The sequence below is a fragment of the Suricata suricatta genome, chromosome 11 (assembly GCF_006229205.1).
Source record: "Suricata suricatta isolate VVHF042 chromosome 11, meerkat_22Aug2017_6uvM2_HiC, whole genome shotgun sequence".
Classification (NCBI taxonomy): Eukaryota; Metazoa; Chordata; class Mammalia; order Carnivora; family Herpestidae; genus Suricata; species Suricata suricatta.
This window is the reverse complement of record NC_043710.1, coordinates 5,193,568-5,208,286: the sequence shown is the minus strand read 5'-3', so window position 1 is coordinate 5,208,286 and position 14,719 is coordinate 5,193,568. Positions and strand designations below refer to the sequence as shown.

Here is a 14,719-nt window from a genome sequence, read left to right as displayed (position 1 = left end):
ACCCCAATGTTCATAGCAGCAATGTCAACAATAGCCAAAACATGGAAGGAGCCTAAATGTCCATCACCTGACGAATGGATCAAGAAAATGTGGTATATATTCACGATGGAGTACTACATGACAATGAGAGGGAATGACATATGGCCCTTTGTAGGAAAGTGGATGGACCTTGAGGGTGTCATGCTGAGTGAAGTAAGCCAGGCAGAGAAGGACAGAAACCATATGTTTGCACTCATAGGTCTAGCAGGAAACAAGAGAGAACTTGAGAGACTATTGAAACCCCCATGTATTTTTAATAGTTTTAATCACAGTATGTGCATGGTTTTGTCCTACTACTTATTTTTTAACTTAACATGTAAGAATTTTTTTCATATTATGACATTGTCTTCTAGTCATTATTTTTAAGAAATAAATTGCACATAAGAAGATGTATCATAAATTAGCCATTTTAATATTTGTAGGCATTTAAAAAAATTGTGTTGGTTGCTGGGGTGGCTCAGTCGTTAAGCAGCTGACTTAGATTCAGGTTATGATCTCATGGTTCTTGAGTTTGGGTCCGTCCCTCATTGGGTGAGCCTGAGCCCCGCTTCAGGTAAATGCGAGCTCCACTTCAGATGAGACCTGCTTCTTTTTCTCCCTCCATCTCTTTCTCTCTGGCTCTTCTGGGATTCTCTCTCTCCCCATCAGTCACTTGGACCCTGCACCTCTTTCTCTCTCCAAAAAAAAAAAAGGTATCATGTAATGTAGCATTAAAAGTTTTTTTTTTTTAATTTTTATTTCTTTTTGAGGAGAGAGAGACAGCAAGACAGCGTGAATGGGGGAGGGGCACAGAGAGAGGGAAACAGAATCAGAAGTAGGCTCCAGGCTCTGAGCTGTCAGCACAAAGTCCAACATGGGGCTTGAACTCACAAACCGCGAGATCATGACCTGAGCTGAAGTTGGACACTTAACCGACTAAGCCACCCAGGTGCCCCTATAATGTAGCATTTGTAAGTGAAGATATCAACTTCCTATACTTTGCCAACTTTGGAAATTTCAATTACTTAAAATTTTTAGCCAATTTACTAGTTAACGAAATGGTGTAGAATTTGTTTGAAATTTTTGTAAGTGTTTACTATCTGTACTTCTTTTCCCTCAACTTTATCCATGTCTTTACAGATAAATTTCTAAGGTAAAATTTAGAATAAATTCAGTTATTAGCTGTGTGCTATGATCTGAATATTTGTTTCCCCATTCATATGTTGGAATCTTAATGCACAATGTGATCTTCTTAGGAGAGAAAACCTTTGGGAGGATGGAGACCTCATGAATGGGATTAATACCCTTATAACAGAGACCTCACAGAGCTTCCTAGGACTTTATGACATGTGTGAATGCAATGACAAGTTTGGAACCTGTAAAAGGGCCCCAGCCTCCAGAACTGTGAGAGACTAACATCTACTGTTTATAAGCCACCCAGTTCTGTGATATTTTGTTATAGGAGCCTAAACAGACTAAGACTGTGCAATTTGTATTTTCAGGCTTAACACCCTGATGTACAAATCATTGAGACTCATTTCATTATCGTAATGCCATTTTGTGTCAAGATGCACAGTTGGCTGTGGAATGATATGTCTAATGTAATGATTTCCTGAATCTTACTTTCTTCTAATACTCTACTGATACAAGAGTATCACTGTGGAAGTTCTTGAAGAACTAGAATATTATTTTAAAATGTTCTTTAAATGGAACACCTGGGTGACTCAGTTGTTTAAGCATCTGACTCTTGATTTTGGCTGAGGTCATGATCTCATGGTTTGTGAGACTGAGCTCCATATCAGGCTCCGTGTTGATGGCATGGAACCTGCTTGGGATTCTCTCTCTCTTCTCTTCTTGCCCCTCCCTGGCTCACGCTGTCTCTTTCTCAAAATAAATAAATAAACACTAAAAAAGTTTATTTTTAAACAGCAGTTATTTGTATGATGATGTTCTTTCCCAAAGAGATTAAAATAATAAAATCTGAGTGTCTATACTGTGTTACTTTTATTATCAGAATTTATTTTACACTAAATAGATATGTATAGTGATTAAAAGCACAGACTTTAGAGTCAGTCAGCCCTGTGCTAGAACCCTAACTTTTACATGTGGTGTGACATTTGTAAACCAGTTTTCTCAGTTGTAAAAATGGGGGAAATAATAGAATTCCTATCTCCTAGAATCACATGAATTTAGTTAGGTAATATTATTAAGTGTTAGTACAGTGCCCAATACATAGGAAATACTTAAATAAATATTACCCATTATTAATAATAATATTTAGTTTTACTCTGAATAGTCAGGTTGTGTTCAAAATAGTTTCTCTTTGTTTTGCTCCAAACTTTCTGAAAGGATTTCTTGACTATATATCACTTGTTTTGGGGAAACTAATACAAAACTAAATGGCATCAGTTTATTTTTTGAAACAATTATAACAAGAAAAAAAAACCACTTTGATTTCTCTGTACCTTTTATTCTCAAAAAGGAAAAATTTTTTTTAAATTTATTTTTGGTTACTTATTTTGTCTAGAGAGAGAGAGCGAGCCCAAGTAGGTGAGAGGGTCAGAGAGTGAAAGAGAGAGAATCTTAGCAAGTTCCATGTTCAGTGCAGAGCCTGATGCAGGGCTTGATTCCACAACCCTAGGATGACCTGAGACAAAATCAAGAGTCGTGTCCTCAACTGACTGACCACCCAGGCACCCCAGAATAATTTCTGTACATAGTAGTTATCAAATATAGAATGTAAACTGTATAGACTAATAGTTGACAGGAATTTTATTTTTTAAGGTATTTTAGACTTGTTTGTATTTATTTGATAAATCCAAGTTCTTTAGTACTTAATTACTCTTTGGGTATTTAAAAATTAATTTTTTCAGGGTATCTGGGTGGTTCAGTCAGTTAGGCTGCATCAGGCCCTTCCCCAGCTCATGCGTGTGCTCTTTCAAAAATAAACTTTTTTAAAATTAATTTTTTCTTATTTGTGAAATCTTTTATATGCATGATATAAAATAATAATGAAAGAAAAATATTATGTATACTTGTAGAATTAAACTTTTAAATATTTTTTCTTAAAGTCTTCTTTCATGTACCTATATATTTACATAAATACCATTTTGTATAGTATATCTTGTGTTTTTCACTTTTATAAGTATTTTCTTATTTAATAAGAAGTCTTTGAAACTATCAGTTAAAAAATCTGGGGAGCCTGGGTGACTCTGTTGGTTAAGTGTCTGACTCCTGATTTTCCCTCAGATCATGGTCTCACAGTTTATTAGATAGAGAGCCCCAAAAGGCTCACACTGACAGTGTGGAGCCTGCTTGGGATTCCATCTCTCCTCTCTCTCTGCCCCTCCCCCTGCTTATACTCTCTAAAAAAACAAACTTGGGGCACCTGGGTTGCTCAGTCAGTTAAGCGGCCAACTTCCCCTCAGGTCATGATCTTGTGGTTCGTGAGTTTGAGCCCCACGTCCAGCTCTGTGCTGATGGCTGAGAGCCTGGAGCCTGCTTCAGATTCTGTGTCTCTTTCTGTCTCTGCTCTTCTCCTGCTCATGCTCTGTCTCTCTGTCTCTCAAAAATAAGTAAACATTAAAAAAATTTTTTAAATAAACTTAAATCATAGTGGAGGTCCCAGTCAATGTAATAAAGCAATAAAAATAACAGAAGTTGGGAAGTCATAAGTAAAACTGTATTTACAAATGAAATGATTACTTATGTACAAAATTCTAGGGAATCTGCAAAATAAGTGTTAGAAGAAATATATGTATTTAGCAAGGTCACAGGATATAAAGTCTATAAGCAAGAAAATATTTTGATATACTATCAGCAAACAACTGGAAAATGAAACTTAAAAAAACAGGCTCGGGGCACCTCTCTGGCTCAGTCAGTGGAGCATGTGACTCTTGATCTAGGGGTTGTGAGTTCAAGCCCCATGTAGGGTGTAGAGTTTACTTAAAAAAATAAGTTCCATTTATTATAGCATCAAGAAACATAAAACACTTAGGGATAAATTAATGTAAAAATAAGAAGTTCTCTATTCTGAAAACTATAAAACACTGTTGAGAGAAATTAAACAATAAATAGAGAGAGATACTATTGGAAGATTGGATGATTCAGTATTCCTAAGATGTCTGTTTTCCCAAGTTGATCTCGGAATTCAACACAATCATAGTATCAGCAGACTTTTTGTAGAAATTGACAAAATGGTTAAAAAATATATAGAGACTAATAAGCATTTATAGTAAGTACAAAAGTCCATTGGTTTTTTTATACACTGGCAATGAATAAGTGCCAGTTTAAATTAGAAATATATTACTATTTACATTCTCACCACCAAAATGAAATACTTAGGTGTGAAGTAAAAAAAATGTATAAGGTCTATATGAGGAAATATATTAAGCTTTGATAGAAGATATCAAAGAACTTAATAAGTGGAAGAGATGTTCCATGTCATGGGTAGGAAGATTCAGTATTGTCAAGATGTCAGTTCTTCCCAGCTTGATGTATAGATCCAATGCAATCCCAGCCATAATCCTCACAAGTTATTTTGTGAATATTGACAAACTGATTCTAAAGTTTATATGGAGAGACCAAAGACCTAGAATAGCCAACTCAGTATTAAAGGAGAAGAACAAAGAGAACTGACACTACTTGACTTCAGGGCTTAGTATAAAGCTGCAGTAATCAGAGTAGTGTGGTGATTGGTGAATAAATAGACAAATAGATCAATAGAATTGAATAGGGAGACCAGAAATAGAGCCAGAAGAGAGAGCCCACATAATTATAGTCAACTGATCTTTGACAAAGAAGTAAAGGCACTACAGTGGATCAAAGATAGTCTTTTCAACAAATGGTACTGGAACAACTGGATATCCACATGCAAAAACATGAAACTAGGCCATTATTACACTTTTATAAAAATTAACTCAAAATGGATCATAAATGTAAAACATAAAACTATAGAACTCCTAGAAGAAAATGTAGGTGACTTTGGGTATAGAGATGACTTTTTACATACAACAACAAAGGAATGATCCATGGAAGAAATCATTGATAAACTGAGCCTTATTAAAATTAAAAACTTTAGCTCTGTAGAAGATAACACCAAGAAAATGAGAAGGCAAGCCACAGACTGGGAGATAATATTTGGAAAAGACACATTTGATTAAAGGACTGGTATCCAAAATATACAAAGAACTCCTAAAATTCAACAGTCAGAACACAACCTACTTAAAAAAGAAATGGGCAGAAGACCTGTATAGACATGTTACCAAAGAAGATAGACACATGAAAAGATGCTCTACATTATTGTTATTTAGAGAATTGCAAATGAAAACCATGAGATATCACTACACACCTGTTAGAATAGTCAAAATCCAGAACACTGATACCAAGTGCTAGCAAAGATTTGGAACATTGAAACTCTCATTCATTGTTGGTAGCCACTTTGGAAGACAGTTTTGCAGTTTCTTACAAAATTAAACATACGCTTACAATATAATCCAGTAATCAATCATGCTCATTGGTATTTACCCACATGAATTGAAAACTTATGTCCACATAAAAGCCTGCATATGGATGTTTACATAGCAACTTTCTTCCTAAATTGCCCAAACTTGGAAGCAACAAGGTATCCTTTAGTAAAGTAGATAAGTAAATTCTGTATATCTAGGCAATAGAATATTATTCAGCACTAAAAAGAGATGAGCTATCAAGCCATAAAAATATATGGAAGAAACTTAAGCGCATGTTACTAAGTAAAAGAAACTTATCCAAAAAGCTACAAACTGCATTATTCCAAATATGTGACATTTTGGAAAAGGAAAAACTATGAAGACTATAAAAGGATTCATGGTTGCCAGAGGTTTAAGGGAAGGAGAGATGAATAGGGAAAGCACAGATTTTTAGGGCAGTGAAACTATTCTTTGTAATACTATAATGATGGATACATATCATTATATGTTCATCAAAACCCATAGAATGGTTATCACTAGGAGTGAATCCTAAGTGAGTCCTGTGGACTTCTGGTAACAATGATGTGTCAATTGGTTCATTAACTTAATTGATTATAACAAATGTACCATTGTGATACTGGAAGTTGATAGTGGAAGAGGTTGTGTTTATATGGGAATGGGGGTATATGAGAATTCTCTGTATCTTACCTCAACTTTTCCCTCAAAACTACTGTAGAAAATGAAGTTTATTCATTAAAAATTATGATTCCATTATAATTACCATAGTGTTATTAGTTTCAAGTAGACTGTCTAGTGATTCAGCTGAATTTCATATATTACTAAGGTAGTGCTCCTCATGATCAGTGTACTCTTAATCCTCCCCCCATTTCATCCATCCCCCCATCCACCTCCCCTCTGGTAATCATCATTTTGTTCTCTGTATTTAAGAATCTTTTTTTCTTTAAGAATCTTTTTCTCTTTGTTCATTTGTTTCTTAAATTCCACAAATGAGTGAATTCCTATATCTTTCTCAGTCTGACTTATTTCACTTAAGCTTAATACTATCTGGATTCATCCATGTTGTTGCAAATAGCAAGATTTCATTCTTTTTATGGCTGAGTACTGTTCGTGTGTGTGTGTGTGTGTGTGTGTGTGAGACATCTTTTTTTTTTTTCTCATTAGGCTTCTGTTTTAATGGGTTTCAAAATTCTGTGACAGATTTTTGGACAAGTTGTTTCCATTAAGAAGTACTGATTTTTAAAAACTAATAAAACTACCACACACACACACCCCAAATGGTCCACAAAACATTCTCTTGTCCTTCTGAAGGTTTTAAGATGCATTGTTACCATTAACCAGTCTTTTACTATTAAATGGCCAATTGACACAAACAGTTCTGAGACTGTTCTTCACCACTGATTTAAGGGTGGGATGGCAGGTATTGGGGATAATATTCATTTAGCTTTCTGAGGTTTTGGGACAGACTTGGTGACCTTGCCAGCTCCAGCTGCCTTCTTATCCACTGCTTTGATGACACCCATAGCAGCCATCTGTCTCATGTTACAAACAGTGAAAGAGCTCAGAGGAGGATAGTCAGAGAAGTTCTCGATACACATAGACTTGCCAGGAACCATATCAACGATGGCAGTATCACCAGATTTCAAGAACTTTGGAAACATTTTTCTGGCTTTTTTCCAGAATGATGATCAAGCTTCTCCTTTGGCTCAGTGGACTTACAAGTAATGTGAGCTGTGTGACAGTCTAGCACAGGTGTATATCCAGCACTGATTTGGCCTGGATGGTTCAGGATAATCACCTGAGCCGTGAAGCCAGCTGCTTCCATCGGTAGGTCATTTTTACCACCAGCCACGTTGCCACGATGAACATCTTTAGCAGATAACATTCTTGACATTGAAACCCACATTGTCCCTAAGAAGAGCCTCACTCAAAGCTTCATGGTTCCTTTGAACTGGCTTTACTTCAATTGTAACACTGACTGGAGCAAAGGTGACCACCATGCCAGGTTTAAGAATACCAGTCTCCACTTGGCGTACATCCTCCTCTAGAGAGGAAGATGCAAGGGGTTATCAGTTGGACGAGTTGGTGGCAGAATGCAATCCAAAGCTTCAAGCAATGTGATTCTACTGGCCTTGCCATCTTTATGGGTGACTTTCCATCTCTTGAACCAAGGCATGTTAGGACTTGGCTCCAGTATGTTCTCACCATTCCAACCAGAAATTGGCATAAATGCAACTGTGTTGGGGTGGTAGCCAATTTTCTTAATGTAGGTGCTGATTTCCTTAATGATATCCTCGTATCTTTTCTGACTGTAGGATGGCTCAGTAGAATCCATTTTGTTAACACCAACAATGGTGGTTTTATACCCAGTGTGTAACCCAGAAGTTCATGCTCACAGGTCTGTCTCATCTTGGAGATACCTGCTTCAAATTTACCAAAACCAGCAGAAACAATCATAACAGCACAGTCAGCCTGAGATGTGCCTGTAATAATATTTTTTATAAAGTCTCTTGTGTCCTGGGGTATCTGTGATGGTCATATAACACTTGCTGGTCTCAAACTTTCCACAAGGAGATATCAGTGGTGATACCACATTCATATTCAGCTTTCAGTTTATCCAGGACCTGCGCATACTTGAAGGAGTTCTTTCCCATCTCAGCAGCCTCCTTCTCAAATTTTTCAATAGTTTTTTTTGTTGTTGATCCTACCACATTTATAGATCAGTTGACCAGTAGTGGTAGACTTACCTGAATCTATATGTCCAATGATGATGATGTTGCTATGAGTATTCTTCTTTCCCATTTTGGTTTAGGTTTAGCCATGGTTTTCATGACACCTGTGTTCTGGCTGCAAACCTGTTGCAAAAAAGAGATATCACATCTTTATGCATTCATCTATCTATGGACACTTGGCTTGTTTCCATATCTTGGCTATTGTAAAGCTGTGATAAACATAGGGGTACGTATATCTTTTTGGATTAATGTTTTCATATTCTTTTAGTAAATAGTGGAATTAATAAATAATATGGTAATTCTGTTGTTAATGTTTTAAGGAACTGCAAGAGTTTGTTTTTCTCCACATACTTGCCAACACTTGCTGTTTCTTGTATTTTTCATTTTAGCCATTCTGACAGGTGTGTGGTGATACCTCATTGTAGTTTTAACTTGCATTTCCCTGATGATGACTGATGTTGAGCATCTTTTCATGTGTCTGCTGATCATCTGTATGCCTTCTTTGGAGAAATGTCTGCGCATGTCTTCTGCCCATTTTTCAACTGGAGTATTTGTTTCTTGAGTGTTGAGTTGTATAAGTTCTTTATGTATTTTGTATACTAACCCTTTTTCAGATATGTGATTTGCAAATATCTTCTCCCATTCAGTAGTTGTGCTTTTAGCTTTGTTGATTGTCGCCTTTGCTGTGTAGAAGCTTTTTATTTTGATGTAGTCTCAATAATTTATTTTTGCTTTTGTTTCCCTTGCCTCAGGAGATGTATCTAGAAAAATGTTCCTATGGATGATGTCAGAGAAATTACTGCATGTGCTCTCTTCCAGGATTTTTATGGTTTCATGTCTCACAATTCGTTTTGAGTCTATTTTTATGTATGGAGAAAGAAGGTGGTCCACTTTCATTCTTTCACGTGTGGCTGTTGAATTTTCCCAACACCATTTGTTGAAGAGACTGTCTTTTTCCCATTGCATATTCTTGCTTTCTTTGTTGATTAATTGATCCCATATAATCATGGGCTTCTCTCTTTTTTTTTTTTTAACAAAGCAGTATAATTTTTTATTTATTTTGGGGGGAGAGAGAGAGAGAGAATATGAGCAGGGGAGAGGCAGAGAGAGAGACACACACAGAATTTGAAGTAGGGTCCAGGCTCTGAGCTGTCAGCACATGGGGCTTGAACTCTTGGACTGCGAGATCATGACCTGAGCTGAAGTTGGGCGCTTAACCGACTAAGCCACCCAAGAGCTCCAATCGTTGATTTCTTTCTGGATCTCTATTCTGTTCTATTGATCTCTGTGTCTGTTTTTATGCCAGTACCAAACTGTTTAAGATTACTAGAGCTTTGTAATACAACTTGAAGTCTGGGATTGTGATACGTCCAAGTTTGTTGTACTTTTTCAAGATTGCTTTGCCTATTCAAGGTCTTTTGTGGTTCCATACAAATTTTAGGATTATTTGTTCCAGTTTTGTGAAGAATGCCTATGGTATTTTGATAGGGATTGCATTAAATCTGTAGATTGCTTTTTGTAGTATGGACATTTAAACAGTGTTTGTTCTCTCAATCCATTAGCATGGAATATATTTCCACTTGTTTGTGTCATCAGTGTTTTATATTTTTCAGAGTACAAGTTTTTCATCTCCCTGGTTAAGTTTATTCTTATGTGTTTTATTATTTTCAGCATAATTGTAAATGGGACTATTTTCTTAATTTCTCCTTCTGCTACTTCATTATTAGTGTATAGAAATGCAAAGGTTTTTGTATATTGCTGTTGTATCTTGTGATCTTACTGAATTGATTTATCAGTTCTAGTAGTTTTTGGTGAAATCTTTACTATAAAACATCATGGTGGCATCCTTCCTCTTCTACGCATCTTGGTATGGACCTCCTTGGGGTGATTCTGTTGGTGGCTTTCTGTGCCTCGGAGTTCTGTTTCCTTCCTCATATTCAGGAAGTTTTCAGCTATCATTCCTTCACATAAATTTTCTGCCTTCTTTTCTTTCCCCCTTTTAGGACTCATGTAATGTGAATATTTTTATACTTGATGGTGTTGCTGAGTTTCCTTAAGCCTATTTTTATTTTTTATGATTTCTTTTCTCTCTTTTGTTCAGCTTGATTGCTTTCTATTACTCTTCTAGGTCACTGATTCATTATTCTGCTTCCTCTAGTCTACTGATTATTCCCTCTGATGTATTTTTAGTTTCAATTATTGAGTTCTTCACCTCTTTCTTTGTTGAGAATCTCACTGAAGTTCTCTATTTTTTCCCCATGTCTAATGAATATCTTTATGACCATTACTTTAAATTCTCTATCAGGCATATTACTTATCTCCATTTTGTATAGCTCTTTTGCTGTGATTTTTTTCCTTTTCTTTAATTTGGGACATATTCACATGTCTTCTCATTTTGTCTTACTCCTTGTGTCTGTTTCTATATGTTAGGAAAGTCAGCTATATCTCCTGCACTTGAAATTAGTGCCCTTATGAAGAAGAGGTCCTTTAGTGGCCTGCAGTGCAATATTCGCTGTTCACCAGAACCTGGGCTATCTCCTATATGTTGCATGTGCCCTACTTTTGTGGCTGAGCTGCACTTGCCTTCAGCCCAGTCTTCTGCAATGGCTCTCTTTGCCTGTTGTGGGCAAGGTTTGGTCCCTGTGTTGTTAGTGAGCCATGGTGGAGCCACCTTGGGTTTGAGTTGAGTCAGACCAGGGTTTTGCCAAAGTTGTGGTAGGAACAAACTGTAAGGCACTTTTCCTGTCTTGTCCCCTGAGAAGCTTTCATTGGTAGGTGGGGCCTGCAGTCAGACCAGATGTCTCCCCCACCCCACTGCTAGGGCCACAGTCAGACTGGTGTGTGTGGTTATCTTCCCCTCACCTTGGGACAGTAGTTGCTTTGGAGCCCTGTGAGGGCTGCTTGCACACTGCCAGGCTGGTGACACTGCTCTGGATGGGCTCCTGCCAAGGATGTATTGTTGGAGGGGGTGTGTCTGCAGGAGAACACAGGGGCAGGGCCCACAGTGGCAGCAACTTCTGCCAGTCTGCTGGAGGAGAGGGTTTGCACCCACTGGGAAAAACTCCTGCCCAGGCTAGGATGGAGGGGAGCGTGTCAGTAGGAGAACCCTAAGGGCGGGGCACACTCTTAGCAAGCTAGGTGGAGAGTGTTTGCTCTGCAGTGGTTTTTGCAGGAGTCTCTATATCTAGGGTGGGAGGTAGTGGAGGGAAATGGTGCCTGCCAGCTCTTTTATTCTTGGAGAAGTCTCCCTCTCTTCTTCCCCAGGTACTTTTCAAGCTGCTGCTTCCATGCTGTATCTCAGTAGTGCTATTTGTTGTGCTGTCTCTTTAAGGACTCAGTTTCCTATCCCTTCCAGCACTCCCAGAGCCCACCTGCTGATTTTTAAAGTGCTAGGTGTCAACCCCCACTGATTGTAAGAACTTGTGAAGTTAGGCCGTTCTAGTTTTCAAACCCAAATGTTATAGGGATTTGTCTTTAACCCTAACTAGTTTGAGTCCTCTGACTGGGGTTCCTGATGTGGGGCTCCTCTCCCCTCTCCATGCCCTGGTATTCCTCCCTCCTGTGGACAGTGCTGTGGGTCATTTTGGCTCCTGATTGTGTTCCTGCCCTTCCTATCCTATTTGATGTGGCCTTTTCTCTACATTTATCTGTCTGCCACCAGTGTTTGGGTCATTTTCTGGGTTATTTACACTGATGTGGGTTTTATCTAGGTGTATCTGTGGGACAAAGTAAGCTTCAGCTCCTCCTGCTCTGCCAAACAGGGAAAATACATGGAAATGGAAAGGAGCTAGGATAATTAAAACAATTTTGAAAAAGAAGAACATTATTGGAGGATTTAACCTACCCAGCAAAATATTTTCTAAAAAGCTACAATAATTAAGACAGTGTTGGATGGCATAAAGATAGAAAAATGGGGAAAAAATAGAGTCCAGAAATAGGCCCATACTTATACGGTTCCTAGATTTTTTTTTATAAAAGCATCAAAACAATCCAACAAGGAAAATTTTTAAATATGAGGTATAATTGACATACAACATTATATTAGTTTCAGGTACATAACATAATGATATGACATTTGTATACATTGTGGAATGATCACTTCAATAAGTCTAGTTAACATCCATCACCATATATAGGTATGAATTTTTTTCTTATAATTTGTAAGCTCTCTTTTTTTGGCAACTTTCAAATGTGCAGTACAGTATTAACTATAGTCACCGTGGTGTACTTTACATTCCCTTGACTTACTTTATAACTGAAAGTTTACTTTTTGACATCTTTACCCCCTCTATCCGCCTTTTCAGGAGCCACCAATCTGTTATCTGTATCTATAAGCTCATTTTTTCTTTTAGATTCCACATATAAGTGAGATCTTATGGTATTTGTCTTTTTCTGGCTCACTTCACTTAGCATAATGCCTTCAAGGTTCATCTGTGTTGTCATGAAGGGCAAGATTTCATTTTTTAAAATAATTTTTTGTAAAGTATACTTAATTCATCCTGAGAGACAGAGTGAGAGAGAAGGAAAGGGGCCAGGGTAGGGGGAGGGAGAGAATCTCAAGCAGGCTCTGTGTTGTCAGTGCAGAGCCCCATTCTGGGCTCGATCTCATGAATCATGAGGTCATGACCTGAGCTGAAATCAAGAGTTGGATGCTTAACCTAGTGAACCACTTAGGTGCCCAAGATTTCATTTTTTAAGGCTGAATAATATTCCATTGTATATATACATGCCACATTTTTTTTTTTTTTTTGAGAGAGTGAGCATGAGCAGGAGAGGCGCAGATGGAGAGAGATGGAGAGAATCCTAATCAGGCTACCACCCAGTGCAGAGCCTGAGGCGGGGCTCAGTCTCACAACCATGAGATCATGACCTGAGCCGAAATCAAGAGTTGGATGCTTAACTGACTGAACCATCCAGGGGCCCCAACATTTTCTATATCCATTCACTCATTAGTGGAAACTTAGATTGTTTCCATGTCTTGGTTATGGTAAATAATGCCTCAGTGAACATGGGGTGCATATATCTTTTCAAGTTAGTGTTTTTGTTGTCTTTAGATATATACCCAGAAGTGGAGTTGCTGGGTCATATGGTAGTTCTAGTGTTAATTTTCTGAGGAACCGCCATACTGTTTTTCATAGTGGTTTCATGGTACGGTTACATCATTACCAACAATGCACAAGGGTTCATTTTTCTCCCACATCCTCACCAACACTTTATTATTTATCTTTTTGATAAGACAGGTGTGAGGTGACATCTCATTGTGGTTTTGATATGCATTTCCGTGATGAAGAATTAGTGATGTTGAGCATCTTTTCATATACCTATTGGTGATCAGTATGTCGTCTTTGGGAAAATGTCTATTCATATCCTTTGTCTCTTTAAAAGTTAGATTGTTTGGGGTTTTTTTTTGTTACTGATTTGTAGGAGTTCTTTATATATTACAGATATTGACTTCTTTTATCAGATGCATGATTTGCTAATTTTTCTCACATTTAGTAAGTTACCTTTTCATTTTGTTGGTTTCCTTAACTCTGCAGAAACTTTTTAGCTTGATGTATTCTCACTTATTTTTCTTTTTGTTGCCTTTGTTTTTGGCGTCAAATCCAAAAAATAATCACCAAGACCAATGTCAAGAGCTTCCTGTTTTATTCTAGGAGTTTTGTGATTTCAGGTCTTACATTCAAGTTTTTAATCCATTTTTTTTAAAGTTTGTTTATTTATTTGGAGAGAGCACAAGGGGGGAGTGCAGAGAGAAAAGGTGACTGAGAATCCCAAGAAGGCTCCACGCTGTCTGTGCAGAGCCCGATGCAGGGCTCAAATTCATGAAACTGAGATCATGACCTGAGCCAAAACCAAGAGTCAGATGCTTAACTGACTGAGCCACCCAGGTGCACCTGGTCTTTAATCCATTTTGAGTTGATTTTTGTGTATGGTGTTAAGATAGCTGTGCAGTTTCATTCTTTTGCAGAATATTTACATTTTTAATTTGAAAATAATTTTAGACTTATAGAAGAGTTGCAAAAACAGTACAAAGAATTCTTGTACGTCTTTCATCCAGTTTTCCCTACAATTGATATTTTATTTCATTTTTTAAATAGTTTATTGTCAAATTAGTTTCCATACAACACCCAGTGCTCTTCCCCACAAGTGCCCTCCTCCATCACTTCCACCTCTTTCCCCCCACCCCCTTCAGCCCTCAGTTCGTTTTCAGTATTCAATAGTCTCTCAAGTTTTGCGTCCCTCTCTCTCCCCAACTCTCTTTCCCTCTTCCCCCCAACCCTGTCCTCCATTAGGTTTCTCCTGTTCTCCTGTTAGACCTATGAGTGCAAACATATGTTATCTTTCCTTCTCTGCCTGACTTATTTTGCTTAGCATGACACCCTCGAGGTCCATCCACTTTCCTACAAATGGCCAGATTTCATTCTTTCTCATTGCCATGCAATACTCCATTGTATATACATACCACATCTTCTTGATCCACTCATCAGGTGATGGACATTTAGG

The 14,719-nt window shown here is 37.6% G+C and overlaps 1 protein-coding gene and 1 pseudogene across 1 annotated transcript in view; one reads left to right on the top strand and one right to left on the bottom strand.

Moving 5' to 3' along the window:
* Positions 1 to 14,719, top strand: part of C11H11orf80 (chromosome 11 C11orf80 homolog) — a 99,423-nt gene that overhangs the window by 24,178 nt on the left and 60,526 nt on the right. The gene's annotated exons all lie outside the window — the stretch shown is intronic.
* LOC115272325 lies at positions 6,920 to 8,285 on the bottom strand (annotated as a pseudogene).